The sequence below is a fragment of the Chelonia mydas genome, chromosome 4, assembly GCF_015237465.2.
Source record: "Chelonia mydas isolate rCheMyd1 chromosome 4, rCheMyd1.pri.v2, whole genome shotgun sequence".
Classification (NCBI taxonomy): Eukaryota; Metazoa; Chordata; order Testudines; family Cheloniidae; genus Chelonia; species Chelonia mydas.
The window spans coordinates 46,397,192-46,418,779 of record NC_057852.1 but is presented as its reverse complement, the minus strand read 5'-3'; the positions used below and the strand labels follow the sequence as shown (position 1 = coordinate 46,418,779).

General features: G+C 40.1%; 1 long non-coding RNA gene across 1 annotated transcript in view; it reads right to left on the bottom strand.

Annotated features, from left to right (window-relative positions):
- Positions 1–8,754: 8,754 nt before the first annotated feature.
- The window catches only part of LOC122465555, a 104,104-nt gene continuing 91,270 nt past the window's right edge, over positions 8,755–21,588 (bottom strand). The window contains exons 2-3 of the long non-coding RNA XR_006290485.1: positions 19,777–20,038; positions 8,755–8,966 (exon numbers count right to left, since the gene is read on the bottom strand). This is a non-coding gene — a long non-coding RNA (uncharacterized LOC122465555). The remainder of the gene's footprint in view (positions 8,967–19,776; positions 20,039–21,588) is intronic.

Sequence of the window (21,588 nt, the reverse complement as noted above, 5' to 3'; positions counted from 1 at the left end):
TCTTGCTTAACCAGGTTTGAGCTGTAAATTCACCCTGAAAATCAGGCTGACAAAGTTTGCAGACATAGAAAAACAAAGAAATATTTTTTTTTAAAACTTCTATAGAGTTTGCAGAAGCAAAATAACTTTTGAGCAAACCAAATTCTGGTTACACAGTTCATATGCAGGCACTGCTTTTGAGATTCAGGTCAAAAAGTTCACACAATTCTACTCCAGGGTCACAAGTACTATCTTTGATTTAAAAAATGTAGAGGAAAAACAAATGTATATTTTTTATTATGTTTCAACTTATAGGTAACATTTTGTTTATGCCCATATAACAAAAAATGAACTTGTGAACTAAAAGTGTAACTAAGTCTTCTGTCTCATTCAAACGTTGGAGAGAGCTGTAGCTGAAATATTATTTTTCATACAGTTGTCAAAGCCAGAAACTAAAAGGGTTTTTTGGTTTAAAGAATACTATTAATTCTTCAATTTTTTAGAAGATCAAAAGCAGATTTTAAAAATGATTTTTTCTGTAAGAAGCAGTAGTCTTCTGAAGCTATGTCATTTGCTTTTAGCCGTGACGTGATTTCTTTGGGATATAAATGTGCAGAACCTCAGTCAGGATGCAGAGCAGCCAGTTAAAGAAAAACTTCAAAAAGAACCTGAGAAAGGAAAAATGCGTCAAAGTTCACAGTAATTTCTGCATAAAGTTCTGAAAAGGAAAGGGGCTTTGTAACGTGAGTTCTCAATTTGCAATTTCAGGTGCACTGTTCATCTAAGATGTTTTTCTTAAGAGTGCTTTTTGCTTTAAGATCCAGACAGTCAAAAATTAGCCTTCTGAAGTTTTCTTTTTAAAAAAAATCTGTTTCTTCTCATATTTCAGAAGACTAGGTCTGTGGAAATGGGTCCTTCTTTACTTAGCTTTTCAGACAAAAAGAACAGCATTTACCTGTGTCACCCTTTCCACACTTCTAATATTAAAAGCAATTCATGGATCACTGAAAAAGAATGAATAATCCTTCAAAAATATGGCTAAAGAAAATGTAGAATTGTATATAGAGAGAGCTTTTTTTAAAGAATACCCTAGCTCATTTTAATGAAATTTAGAAAGCATTTGCTAACTGTTAAGAGGAAAATAAAAATAAAGGCCATAAAAACTCCATGTGATGAAATTACACATCTAAAAACTGGACTTAACACTGAAATTCCTGAAAACAAAGGTGTCATAACCATACAGCTAAGAGTAGCCTAGAATTCCTCCTTACCTGTAAGGGGTTAAGAAGCTCAAATAACCTGGTTGGAACCTGACCAAAAGGACCAATGGGCAAAGAAGATTCTTTCAAATCCGGGGGAGGAGGAGGCTTTGTTTGGTGTGTTCTCTTGGGAAGCAGAGAAGCATCAGGTCAGAAAACTCCTTCTCCTATAAACCATCCTAAAAGTCTCTCATATTACAAAAATTGTAAGTAAAAGCCAGGCAAGGCATGTTAGATTATCTTTTGTTTTGCTTGTGAATTTTTCCTTTGCTGGAGGGAGGTTTATTCCTGTTTTTTGTAACTTTGAAACTAAGCCTAGAGGAAGTTCTGCTGTGTTTTTGAATCTTTTGTTACCCTGTTTCCACCCTGATTTTACAGAGGTGATTTTTAACTTTTTTTTTAAATAAAATCCTTCTTTTAAGAACCTGACTGATTTCTCTATTGTACTAAGACCCAGGGGTTTGGGTCTGTGATCACTTTGTAACCAATTGGTTAGGATCTCAAGCCTCCCCAGGAAAGGGGGTGTAATGGCTTGGGGGGATATTTTGGGGGAATAGGAACTCCAAGAGGTCCTTTCCCTGATTCTTTGTTAAAATCACTTGGTGGTGGCAGCGTACCATCCAAAGGCAAAGAATTTGTGCCTTGGGGAAGTTTTAACCTAAGCTGATAGAAATAAGCTTAGGGGGTCTTTCATGCAGGTCCCCACATCTGTACCCTAGAGTTCAGAGTGGGGAGGGAACCTGACAAAAGGTGTTTGAATTTGGTATTCCAATTTGAAACTCTGTAGACATATAAATGAATCATAAAGGTTGGATCGAGATCTGAATCTAGGTTTGGGAGGTGTGAGGCTATATGTACTGTTTCTTTAAAACTTCAGCAAGAAGCCAGGAGGGAGGGAACTGGGGAGGGTCTAATTCTATGGTGATTCAGAGACATACACACACACAACATCATAAGGGATAATACTGATTTCACAAAGGCTCTTGTTTAGAATTAAAATAATTTTTTACCATTGTCACATGACATGGTGTCAAAAATTGATTAATTTTGAGCCAACATAAGAGAACAAGAAAATGCTAAAGTTCTACAAGACTTTCATTTTGATAAGCCCAAAGAATGGTCTGACGAGTGAACATGTCACATGGTTCTGAACCACAAGGAAACTTAATGCAAAGACTGGTGAGATAGAAGTCAGCTTGTTATAATATTCACTGGGGAATAAAGCTGAAGGGTGAAGGTGAAGGCATATTCTTTTCCTATTGAAGCCAATGGCCAAACTTCCCAAAATATTTATAAATCAGTTGGTTTTGGATAAGAAAGCAGATAAGAATAATTACAACAGTGTTCTTTAAAAGTTTAATGAGCATTTCTTTCAGAAAAAGAATGTAATATATGTACATGCTTTTACCAAAAGTGCAGAGTTCCAGAGAAAGTGTAGAAGGGCCCAATGTAAACACAGTGTTGTGACTTTGGTATCAATAAGAAAGGATAAATAAATTATCTAGTAGTTGGAATTTAAAAAGAAAAATTATGAAAAATTACAGTTTATATCTCAGCTAAATCATAAACAAATGGTGCAATTTGGCATAGCGGAAAGAACTAGTGAAAATGCAACTCATACAGCAACAAAACAGAAGTATACAGCAAGAAGCAGTAAATAAAAAAATTGCAAGAGGGAAAGAAAGCATCATAGAAAATGTCTCTTAAGAGCAATAACTTCAGCAGATGTGACAAAGGAGGAAACAGCTGGGGCTTTTATCATATCAGGTCATGGTCTTGCTGAACATTGAAAATGGGGCCTATAAAGATGAATTAATAAGTGACAGAACAGTCATAGGAATAAGGGATAGCAAGTTGTCAGAGTCTCTTCAGTTAGACCCAAATATTATGCTTGTAAAAACTATAACTCAATTAATAGTGCAAAAAATCTGCTGTGTAATTTATATGCTAGCTCCAGTGGAGAAACCACATCAGATCACATTGAAACACATTGAAATGAGGAAGACAAGTGTGAAAGGAGAAATGGAAGTGTGCTCTCAATGTAATAGTACTGTACCACTGCAACATAGGAGACCAAAGCAGCTTTGTAATAGTGAAGAACAGAAAAGCTGTAGATGTGGCAAGGCAGTGAGCGACGTTTGGAAGTAAAGTCCAGCAAAGGGGGCAGAATGTAGAAGATGCCACAAAAATAGGACATTGTGCAACAGCGGTAACTCACCAAGACTGGTGGAAACAATCCATGATGGAATGCTGTCATCATATAATGATCTCATATTCTCATTGGTATAGCCAACATTATGGAACACAAGAAACCTTACATGTAGAATTGACTCACAGTGAAGGACTTTCAGTAGAAGGTCTCTCTCTCTCCCTTTTCCTACCACATTCACCTAGAACTATGATCCCATTCATCTCTGCTCACAAAATAAATAGTAAATCAGTGTTTAAAGGGACTCTGTACAAAGAGCACAGGCCTTCCAGGGAAATTGAGGAGGCTGTTTAAGTCTTATAGCACTAAAGCTCTGTTCAGCGTCTGTGGCTGTATATCCCTACCAGTCCTCTGTCATGTTCAGAGTGTATTATATGCTACAAGAAACTAAAATACAGTTCTTAGGGCATGTGAATGATAAAGAGGGGATAAAGGCCACTGCAGTAGAAGTCTAAACTTTCACTGAAATACCATCACCTAAAATGTCTGAGAACTGAGTCAATTCCCTCAGTATAACAGAAGCATGGAACAGATTTGCACTTAACCAGTCCTGCCAAGGCCAAGCTCTTTATGAGCCACATAAAGAAGACTCTGAGTAGTTTCAAAAGCACAAGAGTGTGATTTTGCAGAGTTGCCAACTCATGATTTTATTGCAAGTTGCATAATATTTCATGTCCTCTTTTTTTTTTTAAAGGTTTGAGGTTGATGTCACATTCTGGGGTGCAAGCCAAACCAGTGAGGAGTTGTGTTATCCCTTGCCTTGTAACCATGAGTCCTTAAAATGCTTTCCTGCCGTAGATCCCTTGTCTGGATGCTCCCAGCCTAGCATACATGGATGCACTGCATGCCTGTGATAAGCAGCTCTGGACCAGCAGCTGTGACTCCAGCAGCCTGCTTGTTGCACCGCAACCACACTCTGGCCTCCACCAGCCTTGGCAAGATAGCAAGAGGACCCCAACACCCCCCAGTCCTAAATGTTCATAGAATCATAGAATATCAGGGTTGGAAGGGACCTCAGGAGTTCATCTAGTCCACCCCGCTGCTCAAAGCAGGACCAATCCCCAATTTTTGCCCCACATCCCTAAATGGCCCCCTCAAGGATTGAACTCACAACCCTGGGTTTAGCAGGCCAATGCTCAAACCACTGAGCTGTCCCTCCCCCACAGTGTTCCCAAACTGTGTGCTCTGCAATGTCCAGCCCTTCCCTAGACCATTCACAGAAATAATAAGGTAAGTTTGCTCCTCTTAAGAGAAAAATTGCACAGCTTATTGCTTTAACCGTAGCTAACTTTCAATTTTAATTCAACACAGGGTTGGTTTAACTCAGCACAGGGCTGGTTCAGATTAAAAATAACATATTTATTAACAAAAGGAGATAGGATTTTAAATGAGTTCAACTGTAAAGGACAGAGTTGGAATGGTCACAAGCAAGTGAAAGTGAGAAATGCTTTCTACAGACTAAAAACTTAACAAAACTACAATCCTGATTCAAGGTAAGATTCTTACCACTCTTTTTTCCAGAAAGATGGCTGCACATCCCCTGGGTGGACCCACAAAGTTCAAAGAGCTTGTTTCCTTAGGCTTCTTAAGTGAAAGATAATTTGGGGTTCTTTGCCCCTCTCTTTTATAGTCCGGTGGACCTTTGAAATGGATTCTTTAGAAAGTTACTCAACAAAGTAAAGTTATTTCAAGCTGTAAGGAAGGAGACGTGGAGTTTGCTGATGATGAAATTCCATGCTGTTTTTTGACCCCCTGCTGGAGTTTGCTAAATTGAAATGAGTGGTTACTGCTACTCAGCTCTGATGGCACCTGGTGGAGGTGTTGGCCTGCTCTTTGTCTATGAGAAACCTCATCCACTCCCCAGATTTCTCTGGTAAATATATTTTAGTTCCATATTTCCTTCATATTTGTATGGTCCCTTAGGAATTTATCAGATATACACCATACCAGAATATTAATGATCAGTGTGTTATTAGTTTTCCAATGATGCTTACGTGACATATCAGATTCAGTTTATGACATTAATGATTTGAGGTACGCTGAATTGGTCAAGCCAACTGAAACTCATTGCCAGATACAAGTGATCCCCATGTTCTTCTGCACTGGGATGCTAGTTGTGTAATATTTAGTGTCCTGTTTTTTAGGTTTGGGGGTATTTTTGTTTCTTTTTTAAGGTTACTCATGATTTCCGGGCTTCCCCGATCGCTGTCCCCCAGCCCTCTGGTGGAGATTGTTCCTTAATACAGTGAGCACCTTAGTTAGCATTAATTAACTCACACTCAAACTCCCTTCAGGGTTCAAAGGGGGACAATACTGTTGAAAATGGTTGTTCGACAACCACAGCCCCCTTACTTGTCCCCTCTCCTAACCCTGGGTCACAATTTCAATGGAGCACATGGGGAGTGGTTTCTGTAGGATCAGAGAGGGGGAATGAATATTGTTGAGGCAGCATTCCCTTCTCTCATTGACCCCTACATCCATTAGTTGCTAGATTTCACTACCTACACTCTGCTCACATAAGGCCCTTTTAAAAAAAAAGTATGTAAAAGTCAGAGGAGAAAACTATAGCATTTTGCAGAACTGCTTAGCTTATTAGATATATAAATTTTATCTCAGGTGACCTGCTAATACCATGCCTCTTTCTCAATAAAGAGGGCAGACCAAAATCAAGTAAATTTTGGTACTCCTGATTTTCCGAAACCCTTTTATCCGAATCTCTGCATTATCCAAATCCCTTCCTTGTCCCCACAGAAGGGATTCAAATAATGCAGAGGGGTTGATAATAAAGCAGAGGACCACTGCTCTCCCCCATCATCCATGGGAGAGGCCAGAGGCTCCCTGCCCTACCACTCCTGCCTTTTGGATTACGTGAACACCCCATTATCCAAATTAAATCCAGGTCCGCAATGCTATTCGGAGTATAGCCAGGAGTATACCCGTAGAGATATGTTTATGAAATATTGTGATTTGGCGATGTAATCAAAGGGATCTACGAGTAATCCTAGAAAGTTCCAACACATTGACAGTAGATGTGGACTCTGGCATTTCCCATCTGACTGATCCTTCATCATCAATGCATAAAGGAGAAACTGAAAAGGAACAAGAAAACAAGGCCCTTATGAAAGGCTGATACTTAGAAAATTAGAGCAGGAGATTGAATGTCCTGAAAGACTCATAGAGACTTGCTAACCTGCCTGGAGAAGAGGTGTAGGAGGAAAGTGAGTGGTAAAGACTCACTCGAGAGTGATCTGCTGGTAATCTCTCCTCTCTAAGTAGTTGACATATTGGGTTTATGGAAATGTACCAGATGGGTTGAGAATTTAATGAATGTGTTATTAGATAGTTGTTAACCTTTACGTATATGTATATAAGATTTAATTTGTTCTTCTTTAAGAGGGAAGACATAGAGATATGATTATGAAAGATTTTGATTTGGAGATGCTCCCTCATAAGGAACAGTATTGGGAGTGTGGGAATTTGGAGATGTGCCCTGAAGGCAGGGATTGGAAATACCACATGGCTGTGTGCAGCAGCTCACTGCAGAAGCTCTCCAGGTTGTTTTATTAAAGTTTTATTCCTTTCTCATTCACTGGTTTGTTATTTAATGAACTCCAAGATCATTACAATACCATATAGCTAGAATTGCTCTTTAGCCTAAACCATTTGTCTGGAATCCATTACTAACGCATTGCAATGCCTATATATTTTATTGTTGTTTCTCCCCATAACACTGTAGTGTTTAAATACTATGTTTGTGAATTATATTAAATTCAAAGAGCATAAATACATTTTTTTGAAAGGTGGGGAGAAGGAGGAAGATGTTGGAGGATGGTGCACACATTTGGTCATTTGTTATTGTACAACTTATCTCTAAAATCTTGTTTATTTTCCCTGGATCCATAACCATATAATGAAGGAACTCTATCTAATTGCCTGGATTTATATTCCATAATTTTACTCATGAGGAAACTGGAATGTGATTCAACACTCGAGATACTGCAATTTTCCAGAAAGTGGCTGCATATTTACTATCTTCCATTTAATCAGTGAAACAAAAGTTATTGATGAGTTTTCAATTGTTCATGTGCTACGGGTTTTCGAGTCAGGAAAAAAAGAAAGCTGGATAGCCCTGAAGCGTAATGTTCATTGGGTCACTCTTACAATGGGTTTGCAAAGTTTAATGGAACACTTATGCATTTTAGGAAGGCCATTTATAGAATGAAATTATTCTGGATTTCCATGTTTTGTATTTTTTCCAAAGATGCTTTGTAAGCAACCAATACAATTATTAGTGGCTTATGAATAGCTGGCCAAAATATATTTAAAAATTGGACACCAATGTATGACAAAGTCTTCCCATATCAACTTTATCTGATTTAAAATATATATGGTAAGTCTCTCTTCCAGGTTCTTATGGATCTTTTTAGAGGAGTTTGGGATGCTGGTACACCACATACTATCAATTTTAAACATATTAGAATAACCACATAATAGAAGATAACCATCTAACGGTTCAAGAAATAAAACCAAAGGAACCAGGATGAGTAAAAGCAAGCACAGTGGAGAGGGAAAGATAACAAATATAAGACCAGTCACAAAACACCCTTGGAATAAAAATATTTCACGAATTTTTAAAAAGTGGTAATATGTCGGCAGATGAATTTCAAAGATGAGGATTTAATTCCATATCCCAGCACAACAAACAACCAGTTGCTTACTGATCTATGATGCTACGGTGAGACCCTTAAGCCATAAGTAGTGTCTGACTGCAGACACAATCAGATCAAGGCTCTAAGTATGAGTCTAAAGTTTTGCCTAGTCCTATATCAGTACAGGCTTTCAAGAGCAATGGTGCCAGCTGACACTGAATCTACCAGCATAATATAATCAGTATGATATAGCTGAAGCTTGTGAATAAACTTTCTGCTACATTCTGAACAAGTGGCAATTGATGCAGAAGCCCTGCTATGATGGAAATTATAGTAATCAAAGTTCATCATCACAAGGCCTATGTTTCTGAATCAAAGCATCATGGCATAAACAACAACATAGCTTGGTCTTATTGTGCAACTGAAGAAAACAATTCCATACCATATTCTCTTTTTTTTATATTGAAAGCGTATGGTCAAAAGTGATGCCAGATTCTTGTTACTCTCTGTCTCTGAGCTCTGTCTTCCTGTTTGTTCACCCTTAGACCGTGAGCTCCTTTTTTTATGTCTGCAAAGTGCTTAGCACATTGTGTATGCTACCACAAAGAAGCAGATATATAAAATCATACTAATTAAATAATTAATTCTGAGTATTTTATAGGACTTATCTCTGACTGAGAAGATTTGGATCAATCAAGAAATGACCTCAACCTTCCATCAACATTCAAACCAAATCCAAAGTTAATGCTCTCTCAGTTTTGAAAAAAAACGTTTTCATGTCTTTACCTCTTCACGTCCTGGTTCTGGCCAGGACTGGAATCTGAAGTGCAGTGTTTCTGCAGGAAAAGTCATCCTTTTGTTTGTTCTTGCCTGTGAAACAGGAAATGCCAAAAAATCTGCTCCTCAGCTCTCTTAGCAGAATTTTGCAGATCCAAATACAGTTGGGGCAAGCAGCTTAACTTATGGGTGCCCATTGACCTAATCAAACTTAACTTCCTTCATAAAGCGCTGAGAGATGGTTGTTGCTAACACAATCTTACACAGAGCAAAACAATTTTAATGCCAAGATTATTAAATGTGCCTTTACTGTGAGCCTGAAAAATCCTATAACTATAATGAGATGCATAACTTATTTTTACACACCAGCCATGACTTGTGATGAATGCAGCCTGGGTGATGATAACTGTACTGACACCTGAATAGCTTAATAAGTAAAGGCAATTTTATATTGCCACAGTACTATGTATTTAAAGATGAATTATAGATTTTGAATTACTGTAATTTTTTGGGGGAGGGGAAAGTCTAGCTATTGGGAGGGGGGCATTTTAATAAAGAGAAAAGTGTTGGTTTTAGGAGCAGTATAAATGAGAAATGAAAATAGAGCATAACGTGGGACTGGCGATGCTGACACAAAACATACGGTAGCAGTTGCAACAAAGCAATACTAGGTAATACTATCATCTACATATGCTTTTTTATAACACAGAGGCAGAGAAAGGGAGAAGTGGTAATTTATTCTCTCTCTGTTCAGCATATTCATTGCCATTTGTCAGGATGTGACATATATTTCCCTTCTATCTGGGTTAAGGCATTATGCTGCTGAATACAGAATTGAGGCATGGCAGCAGTTTACTGCTATCTGGCTGACTATGCTGTTGAGCAGAAAAAAATATGTCCACTGTGTTCCAAGGCAGTAATATGCACTAGTATAATAATTACTTAGGTGTTCAATAGGGAAACAGTAATGATTAACAATTTTTGTATCAATGAGGGTATTGTGCAATATACTGGGGACTTCATTGTAATTAGCATGTTACCCAAAACTGTGATTTTAGTATATCTGTTTCTACTGGAAATAAATTAACAAACACGGAGTGAGAGAAGAGAGAGAATAAGCAACTTCCCTTGTAAACATATTTAAGTAAGTAAATTAGTGTAATAAATCATTTTGAACTCTGCCTCTAACTATAGGACAAAATTCAGACTGGTTGTGAGTAGGAACAATTCTGCTAAATACGACAAAGATGTGCCCACAGCTTTGAATTTAGCTCCTGGTCCTTTTGCAAACATATGCATTTGTGCAACTCTGAGGGTGTGAAAGAAAGCTGCATTTTGTAACAGAGAAAGGCCATCAAATATTCCTTCCCTTGCTCACCGGAAGATTCGCATTGGGAATGGAGTCCTCTAGAACAGCGTTTGTCAAACTGCGGTCTGCGGACCCCTGGGGCTCCGTAAGAGTACTCCAGGGGGTCTGTGGGCCCCACTGATCAATTCCTCCCACTCCTGCTCCCTCCCTCAACTGCTCCCCCTTCCTCCCAGTGCCTCCTTCACACTGGGGAACAGCTGTTCCCCCACATGCAGGAGGCACCTGGAAGGCGGGGAGGAGTGGGGACAGGGCACGCTTGGGGGAGGGGGTGGAATCATGTCTGGGGCCGCCAGCCCTGCTGATCAACTCCTCCCTTTCCCTCCCTCCCAGTGCCTCCTGCACACTGGGGATCAGCTGTTCAGCAGTGTGCAGGAGGTGCTGGGAGGGAGGGGGAGAAGCGGGGATGGGGTGTGCTCAGGGAGAGGGCAGAAAGAGGGGGAAGGGGAGGGGCAGGGGTGAAGTGGGAGTGGAAAGAGACAGGTGGGGGTGGGGCCTTGGGGCAAGGGGTGGAGTGGGGGTGAAGCCTGGGGTTGAGCAGGGGGTTGAGGGGAGCTGCGAAAATTTTTAAATCAAAATGGGGGTCCTCAGGTTGCTAACATTTGACAACCACTACTCTTGATTAATAAGTCTGGGATACTTAAATGTGCATGGAGCGAACAACTCTGAATCATGAGCACAGGACCTGCTGGTCCTCAAATCATGCACAGGCCTATAACAGTAATAGGCAGGGATGTAAAGGAAAACATTGGGACAGATATTTTGAAACAGGACCAACTCCTACCATCCCTAGCCCTTGCAATCATCTAGTCAGCCTTCAGACTGAGTCATGCATAGAAACTGGAGTAACTGTAGTAGTTGTAGTTCCAGAAAGTTTTTGGAAAATGTAGGGGACAATTTCCTGGTGCAAGTGTTCAAGGAACCAACTAGGGGCAGAGCTCTTCTTGACCTGCTGCTCACAAACCGGGAAGAATTAGTAGAGGAAGCTAAAGTGGATGGGAACCTGGGAGGCAGTGACCATGAGATGGTCGAGTTCAGGATCCTGACACAGGGAAGAAAGGAGAGCAGCAGAATACGGACCCTGGACTTCAGAAAAGCAGACTTTGACTCCCTCAGGGACTGATGGGCAGGATCCCCTGGGAGAATAACATGAGGGGGAAAGGAGTCCAGGAGAGCTGGCTGTATTTTAAAGAATCCTTATTGAGGTTACAAGGACAAACCATCCGATGTGTAGAAAGAATAGTAAATATGGCAGGCGACCAGCTTGGCTTAACAGTGAAATCCTTGCTGATCTTAAACACAAAAAAGAAGCTTACAAGAAGTGGAAGATTGGACAAATGACCAGGGATGAGTATAAAAATATTGCTTGGGCACGCAGGAGTGAAATCAGGAAGGCCAAATCACACCTGGAGTTGCAGCTAGCAAGAGATGTTAAGAGTAACAAGAAGGGTTTCTTCACGTATGTTAGCAACAAGAAGAAAGTCAAGGAAAGTGTGGGCCCCTTACTGAATGAGGGAGGCAACCTAGTGACAGAGGATGTGGAAAAAGCTAATGTACTCAATGCTTTTTTTGCCTCTGTCTTCACGAACAAGGTCAGCTCCCAGACTACTGCACTGGGCAGCACAGCATGGGGAGGAGGTGACCAGCCCTCTGTGGAGAAAGAAGTGGTTCAGGACTATTTAGAAAAGCTGGATGTGCACAAGTCCATGGGGCCGGATGCGTTGCATCCGAGAGTGCTAAAGGAGTTGGCAGATGTGATTACAGAGCCATTGGCCATTATCTTTGAAAACTCATGGCAATTGGGGGAAGCCCCGGACGACTGGAAAAAGGCTAATGTAGTGCCCATCTTTAAAAAAGGGAAGGAGGAGGATCCTGGGAACTACAGGCCAGTCAGTCTCACCTCAGTCCCTGGAAAAATCATGGAGCAGTTCCTCAAGGAATCAATTCTGAAGCACTTAGAGGAGAGGAAAGTGATCAGGAACAGTCAGCATAGATTCACCAAGGGCAAGTCATGCCTGACTAATCTGATTGCCTTCTATGACGAGATAACTGGCTCTGTGGATGAAGGGAAAGCAGGGGACGTGTTGTTCCTTGACTTTAGCAAAGCTTTTGACATGGTCTCCCACAGTATTCTTGCCAGCAAGTTAAAGAAGTATGGGCTGGATGAATGGACTATAAGGTGGATAGAAAGCTGGCTAGATTGTCGGGCTCAAAGGGTAGTGATCAATGGCTCCATGTCTAGTTGGCAGTTGGTATCAAGTGGAGTGCCCCAAGGGTCGGTCCTGGGGCCGGTTTTGTTCAATATCTTCATAAATGATCTGGAGGATGGTGTGGATTGCACCCTCAGCAAGCTTGCAGATGACACTAAACTGGGAGGAGAGGAAGATACGCTGGAGGGTAGGGATAGGATACAGAGGGCCCTAGACAAATTGGAGGATTGGGCCAAAAGAAATCTGATGAAGTTCAACAAGGACAAGTGCAGAGTCCTGCACTTAGGACGGAAGAATCCAATGCACCGCTACAGACTAGGGACCGAATGGCTCGACAGCAGTTCTGCAGAAAAGGACCTAGGAGTTACAGTGGACGAGAAGCTGGATATGAGTCAACAGTGTGCCCTTGTTGCCAAGAAGGCCAATGGCATTTTGGGATGTATAAGTAGGGGCATTGCCAGCAGATCGAGGGACGTGATCGTTCCCCTCTATTCAACACTGGTGAGGCCTCATCTGGAGTACTGTGTCCAGTTTTGGGCCCTACACTACAAGAAGGATGTGGAAAAACTGGAAAGAGTCCAGCGGAGGGCAACAAAAATGATTAGGGGACTGGAACACATGAGTTATGAGGAGAGGCTGAGGGAACTGGGGATGTTTAGTCTACGGAAGAGAAGAATGAGGGGGGATTTGATAGCTGCTTTCAACTACCTGAAAGGGGGTTCCAAAGAGGATGGCTCTAGACTGTTCTCAGTGGTAGCAGATGACAGAACAAGGAGTAATGGTCTCAAGTTGCAGTGGGGGAGATTTAGGTTGGATATTAGGAAAAACTTTTTCACTAGGAGGATGGTGAAACAATGGAATGCGTTACCTAGGGAGGTGGTGGAATCTCCTTCCTGAGAAGTTTTTAAGGTCAGGCTTGACAAAGCCCTGGTTGGGATGATTTAATTGGGGATCGGTCCTGCTTTGAGCAGGGGGTTGGACTAGATGACCTCCTGAGGTCCCTTCCAACCCTGATATTCTATGATTCTATGATGGTGTCCACTGGACAGCTGGTACTATTTAATTTTCAGAGCCCTTTAGTGTGGCCAGTCACAAGATAACAAATGCATGCCCCAGTAGGACTGGACAGAACCACCTTAAAATGGTTCAGCTCATTCCTTTCAGACCTAGAGCTGGAATAGTACAGAGCTTTAGGGGCACATTTGAACCAGGATAACAAAATATTTTCAGTAGCACGGTCAACAAAATCATCTCCTTTCTGTTTGGGTCTTTAAACCTCACTCATCACCATAGAAGCGTCTCCCAGCCCTCTGCATTACAGACACATGTCCCAGAAAGATGTGTCTCAGTACAACGTCGGAATCTATAAATAGTCTACGCGTTCTGGCAATAGAAATGTCAATTGGAATTTGCAACAACTTCCAGCCCAGACCAAGATGTTTATTTCTTTACTGTTGAGGAGTGAAATTAATAATAAGACAAAACATATTCCTTTGCAAAACACCAGTTTCTGTTAACTAATATTTCTTCCAGATTAAAGTCTGCCTTGGGCACTTTGCTGCCCCTAGGCAGATTACAGTATTGGAATCTCCTCTTCCCCATTCTTCTGTTCTATCCCATTCCATGCCAACATTTTAAAATAGATTTATTTTAACATATTGGCCTAAAGCTTTGATTAAGAAGGCATTTTTTAAACTCTCACATCTCCTTTGTAGTTGTCCTTTCTTCGCTTTCCTGTCATTCCTCTTTCTTAGTTAGCAGTTATGTCTTGGTGTATCTTCAAGTCCCTGTTTTCCCTTCAAATTTATATTACTATAGCATTTATTATTTCACCTTTCCTTCTCTCTTCACCAACCAACTCCTTTCTGTTCCTCAGTTCCTGTGTTGTTGCTTTCAATCTCTTCTCTCCCATCAATCACTCTTCCTCCTCTATTTTTCCCTTTCCCTGTCAGACACCCCCATCACTTAAATACACAACCCTGCACACACACATATCAATTAATCACTCACTCTTCTGTCCTTCTCTCTCTCTCTCTCTCACACACACACACACACACACACATATGCATGCACGCACACGCTCATTGACCCCCTTCCAGGCAGAGAAAAACAATATCACCATCCTAACCCCCCCCCACACACACACACGCTAGTTCACATTTATTGCCCCCATCCAAACATACAGGAATCCACTCAGACTTGCTGTGCATTCATGTTCCTTATTTTGCATCTCCCAAATGGAGAGAACTATGGGACAAAGTATGTATGTGTGAGGGGGAGAATACAGATGTGACACCCTTGCACCCCCTTATTCACCACAGTCATAGAATTAGGATATGTTTTGCATGAAGTATGCCTTCTGAGGTATCATTCTAAAAGTCTTGATCTGCTAGACATTAATATTCCGTTGGATTGTAGGTGCTATCATCGTAGGTGAAGTTTTGAAGTTTGGCTATGTATGTGTCACTGAAACATGTTGTGAGGTTGAAAACACCCATAAGCAGCCTTTCAGGTACAACAGTAAAAGGCCAAACAACTTTAATGGCTTATTGAGGAAATGCACACAAACACAAGGATTACTCTATGAGCTGTGTACAATAGAAACCTCTCAGCGATAGCACTATACAATAGGAACTGTTTGACCCAGGACACAGGAAAAGAGCTTTCCAGCAAGTGAAAAGAAGATATAAAAGGGAGAAATGACATCATGATGGGACTCTCCCTACAACAACACACGTGGAAACACATGAGGAACAAAGACTGAACTGGGGGAAGTGATGGTCCCAGGCTAAAGGGATTTTTAGCCTGTGTATGAAAACCTGGGAAACCCAAGCTGCAAAGCATAGGCAGCTTGTGCCTTAAGAATCTGCCAGCCTGATTATCACTCAGGGCAAGAATTTGCTCACTCATATCCTATCTATCTAGTAGGTTAAGATCAGTTTGAGTTTATGTTTATTTACTAGGTAATCTGCTTTGATCAGTTTGCTATCATTTATAATCACTTAAAATCTATCTTTTTGTACTTAATAAACTTATTTTATGTTTTAATCCAAACCAGTGAAAATCTCAGCTTGGTTACCAAAAGTGTGCATGGTCCTCTTCACCCTGACGGCATGGCGGACCGGGTATTAAACCCAATTACTGGCCAGATTTGACCAGGGCAGGACGGTACTGCTCTGGTGGTTAGAGAGCCTGCATGTAACTGCAGCTGGGTGTGTCCCTTCCTGTGGGAATGCTGGTGAAAGTGCAAGCTTGGAGGGCTTTGCAGCTTGTCACAGCAGCACAGTCTGTGGGGAAGCCCAGGACAGTGGGTCAGAGGGCTCAGTGGTACCCCAGTTCCAGGTGGCACCCCAGGGGGAACCCGTCACAACCAGGTTCTTTATTTTCCGTCTGGGTGGAGTAAAAAACATTCACTTGGCTTTTCAGGCTCAGTGCACTGATCAGAACTCAGCAGCATACATTAATTGGTTTAGTTTGGGATAAGAGACACATTTGGGTTTCAATTAGCAATTTAGCAGTAGCTCTGTAGGTGATGTCATGTAGGGGAGAGGGGACTAGTGAAGGCAGTAGTATTGGCCTACTCAGGGGGCAGGAGTACAGAGAGAAAAGTGTTAGAGGACACTAGGACCCCAAGAAGGAGATGGAAACAGCCGTAGCAGGAAAAGGTTTTGCCTATTTTTCATTCCTAGTTTCTGTTGCCCCTGTATCCTGCCATCACATATTCTGCCTATATGTAAGGGTCTGTCCCTTTCCTCTCCCTATATGGATATTAGTCAATAGTTCCTAAAAGTGCCCATTCGAAATGGATCCTCCAAACTATAGACTGTGTCTGCACTAGCTTTTTTCTTCAAATGTGCCATTGTTCCACTGGTGCTATGCTAGCATAGACTGGCTGCTAGTATTTTGACCCGGTGTGGTCTCTAACCCTTGCTCAGTGTAGATCTAGAAGACATGGTATAGTAGTTAAAATACTAGTGGCCACTGTCAGCTTCTCTATTCTAGCACTTCCATTGCTATGGCTAGTGGAACTGCATTAATGACAGTGCAATGGTGGGAAATCTGAAGAAAACTGCTACTGCAGACAAGTCCACAGGGTCTTCCTCTCCTATTGTGAGGTTAATTTCTTCTCCTCAATGTCATTTTCTAGTATCTTTAATTTTCAGATGATACTTTTGATGAACATGTTAACTGGGCATTTCCTCCAAGTTCAGTTTCCCAGACTAGCCGTAAACAGTAATACATAATTTCATGCATCCATAACAGGATAATTTATTCTGACAAAGTGAAATAGAATAGAAGTTATTCAGATAAAAAAGAGCAAACAGAATTAAAACTGGACAAGCTGGCCTTACTTCTGACAGGCTTCAACTTGCTGTGCAGAGAAAAAATAATAATTGGAAGTAGAAACAAATCTATTTTTCCCCTCCAAACTTTGGAAACACCTGATTGACCTTCTGGCACACACATAGAAGAAAAGTAAACTGTTGATGATGTTGTCCTGCACTGTCAATTGTAAACATGTCATGTATTACTACAGTATTTTACAGTCACTTCGTCCAGGACTCATAGGCCAATTAAGGAACCTTGAACACAGATGACTGTTTTTTTTAAATAATAAAACATACCTCACTTATTTAAGTTTTCAAAAATCTGTATGTGTGTGTGTGTGTGTGTGTGTATGGTGTGAGAGATGAGAGGGAGATAGTATATTTCCATCTCCAGTATTAAACAGCCTTTTTCTATTGATATCTTTAGCTGTAATTAAATGTGCACTTATGAATAAACCTCCAGATAGCAGGTTCCTAACAGCAGGTCACTCACTGTCCATAAGGTAAATTCTGCAGTAGGTAAGGCAGAAACTATTTTGGTTTGTCCATCACATAAAAAGAATGGGCAATTATGTCTTCAGTTACATCCTGTGGCATACTTTTGACATCTGTGTGTGCACGTCAGTGCAGAATTTGGCTCCATCTTTCTCCTGGCCCAATTATCAAAAGAGAATCATGAGTTTTGGGAGCCTCTGGTTTTTTCATGCTTATCTAAGACACCTTAAAGGGACCTGATTTTCAGAAATTGCTGAGCATCTGCCTTCTAAAAATCAGTCCTGTTTAAAGTACCTGAAAAGTTGGGCATCCAAAAATGGGAGGCACCCAAAATCGCTACTCATTTTTGAAAATTTGGCACTCTATTTGCAATTTTTCTTTAGATAACCAAAAGCAAAATCCACAGAACCAAACAGAAAGGGATTTAAGAATTGAAATATCCATGAAAGTGATGGGCTCAGTCTTTGTCTGGTAACAAGTAGAAACAAACTTCAACCCATAAAAGCCTGTGTTTTCCTCAGACTCAGAGAATGCTTTAGAGGATGTTTATATAACTATCCCTATAATGCTTTCCCACATAAATATACACGAGTAATAATCCTCTCACTGATAAAAAGAGCCTAAGGATTTTGGTCTGTCACTTTTAATACATTTTATCTCAGATACTGCTAAATTATTCCTTTTTGGCTCATTCAAAAAAACCCCATCCTCTCTAAAAGGAAAAAAAAATAAAAAGATAGTGAACACATTTAACACAGAGAGGTGGTTAAAAGTACCCTGCATATTCAGAATCCAGGTTGTGTAGAACAATAATGTAGAATATAAGAGAAAATGAAACAAGGTAACAGCATTTGTGTTTTTTTAACTCACTAGACATTTTTAATCCGGGTGAAATTATTGCCAATTAACTCCAGTACGAGTACTGGTTCATACTAGTCTGGACACTTCACTAACCTTTGGTTCAGGACACACACATTTGTGCTTAACCCCATGCCAAATACATCCATGGTTTACTTCAGGCTCAGCCTGGAGTACATCCATATGTTGATGCCATAAAACCAACATGAGTGGAGTGTACGGACATATTAACTAACTTTAATTAACTCGAGTGTAGGCATATCCTAACTGTGCAGAGATGGTTCTATTTTCATTTTTTAGTTCTGCAATGTCAGCTTTAACAAGTTTGAACTGTAATGGTTTGCATTTAATACTCTGGCTGTGCTTTAGATGGCTTCAGAGGAAATTTGGATACAGGTGTAGGAAGAGAGAAATTGCAACCGCTGAGACTAAAAGTGACCAATAAAATAATGAAAAAATTCCCTATTCTTTCCTTTATTCTTTGATGGGATTGATCTTTGCATTCTGTTTAGTTTTGTATAATAACAGCTTCAGGCCATATGGATGGTTAGGTTTTTTTTGTTCTGTTTTGTTTAAGCTTTTCTTACAGCTTCTACTGTGGCAAAGATAGAAGTATGTTTTATCTGTTTAACTCTCACTCACGTGTGCGTACACACACACACATGCACACACTAACTATAGACCTCATTTTCAGAGATACACATTTGTGTCGTCAATGCTCGGCACCTCTTAAAAGGAGGCCACATATTAATGTGCAGTCAGATATTTAAATGAAGTTAATCTCTTACTGCCACTTGCTTCATTGACTATTTGAAATCGCACAGCTTAGAAAACAGACATTTCAAAATGTCTGGCACGTTTTGTTTTGGTCTTTCAGAGAATGTATTGCAAGTAGTCATTAAGTTTGCTTTCATTGAAGCCTCTCTTGCTTTTTTAAAAAAATAATTTACTCTCAAAATTTTGTTGCTTATTATCCTGTGCTAAACTACCTCCTTTCCAAAGGTTTACAAATAGTTCTATGTATTCCATAAAGGTTTATTTCTTTCTGTCAGTGCTATAATATTTAGTCTATATTAAGTCATCAATTTAAAGGAACAGTTGTATCTTATGGCAAAATATAACCAAAACCAAATGCTGCTGAACTTGGAAAACCAAACAGATTCAGTATAATTGCTGCATTTCTTAATAAGTTAACCCGCTGCATACTTTTTTCGGGATAGGGGCAGAGAAGAACTGTATCTATTGAATAGGTAGGATTCTTATCAGTTTATGATGCCAGCAGTAAATATAAAACAGATGGTTCACCAGTTTGGCCATGAAAGAATACAAGTACCTCATAAAGCCTTTAACAGAGGAAGCTGAAATTTATGGGGGAGGCACTGCACGTGCACGTGTACATGTGTTTAAGAGTGAGGGGGGAGCAATTAACTGACCATTATTCTGTAAGAGAGGAGACTGACATTTAAGCTGTGCAACTCTGCACTGGACTTACATTACTTTAACACACACAAACTAGCAGGTTTGTTTCCCCTGAGTTTCATGAACCAAATTTCTCTTGGATTTTTCTGAACCCCTGACCCCTCTTGCCTTTTCCACCCTCTGAAAAAAAAAATCTCATGCCCAGCAGTCCCACTACCCCTTTTTACCTTTTCATCTTGGGGACCAAGTGACAATCAGCCCCTCTCTCACCATCTTCAGGAAGCATCTGGCTAATCCTCTGTCCCATGTAGAGTCTTTGAGGGGTGGGTAGTAGACAAGCTGTCTCCCAATCTATCATTTATCCAAGGAGCAAGATATTAACTTGTGTTTCTCCTAATGTCCAGTTCCACAGCAGCAGAACTGGGAAATGTTCTTTTTTTTACAGCCTGTTCACCTCACTCTAGGACTTTCTGTATCCCAGAATTCACCCTGCAGTAACAGAGAAAAATTAAACATGCAAAGAGTATGCTGCGGAGCAGTCAATTTAGAGTCCAGACTCACGACAGAGATCCTCTGTAGGGGGAGTTGATCAGATGGCCCACTGAAGATATTAGGAAAGAATGGGATTATAGGCCACTGCCTTTTCCACTATAACAATTTAAGATAAGATTGTCCCACTGCTTGTTCTGTTATAGGGTCTGTGTGAAGGAACAGAGATGCTCAAGCAGCCTATGGTGCTAGCAGTGCCCTTGTGTGCCTTGAAAGCAACTCAAGTCCTCACTGGAATACGTAACCAGACAAATTTCAGTTTTAGCATTCACATAGCCCTAACTTTGACCAATGCATATATATGGCTTCCCCTTTGGTGTCTTCTCTGTAGCAATCTGCATAAATGAATAATGTCTCTGGAGTAATTTGTTTCAATTAGGAAGCATTCTAATTCCCTTCCATGTCAAGAGGTTAGTATTCCAAAAGAACAAATTAGAGAGGAGATGTGATTTGCAAGTTCACTTATGTGTTAGGCAAGCAACAAGCCCCCACCCATGATGATAAGAAAACATGAGCTAGCAATCAGAATGAAAAAAGATGATGAGATGAGTAACTTCAGGAACAGCAGCAAAAATATCGCAGCAAAGCTTCTAATTAGCTAGCAGACTGGTGAGAATTCTATGAAAAGCAAGGGATAGGAAATAAATTATTGGACTTTAAAATATATACTATTAAATTAAAGGGGGTGGGGTATTATACAAGATAAGTCAAACAAGCAAATGCTTGTATTTAGAATTCCACACAATATTTTTAAAATAAGAATTTTAGGATTTCCTAAACAAAGTTAGTTAATAAATGTTCTATTAAAATCTTTAAAATAAAACAAAAAATCCAGTTGATTTAAAATTTTAAAGAAAAAAGGACTTGCCAAAGAAAGCAAAATCACTTTATTTCTAATCACTGAAATTATTTCAATCGTAGTCTGTCCTTTCTTTAGTGACACTTTCTAGACATAAATGTGGCATATCTTTAATGAAAAATGTATGGTTTTATCAGAAGAACTCATTAAAAGTAATTTGAGTCTATGTCTAATCTAAATGAAAAATATCTATGAGAAAATGACAGATTTGCTTCAATTCCTTGGTGTTCTAGCACTGCTGAGGCCTTTGTTTTCTCAGTCAAGTCATACAAGGATGAAGTCTGATGAATCTGAGTAAAGTCACTGGAAATTATTTCTAAAGTACTCTTCCCTTTGGAACAGCCTATATGAATAAATTTAGCATCTCAGGATAACAAGGAAAGGAGACAGTAAGTCTGTTCCTAAGTGACCAAACTGGCTTTACTAAAAAGCCTGTAATAGAAGCAGATTAGTATCAGTAGTATTGCAAAAAAAAATATGTATTGCCGGAATGAAAAACAAAGAGTTTTAAAATGGTAATTGTGCTGTGTAACCTTTTAAGAGCTGAGTAGCACTGTGGGGGAAAGGGGCTCCCTCAAGTCAATTCAGACCTCTTTCTTGTACTTTATAATGTCGTTCTCTCCCCATGTCC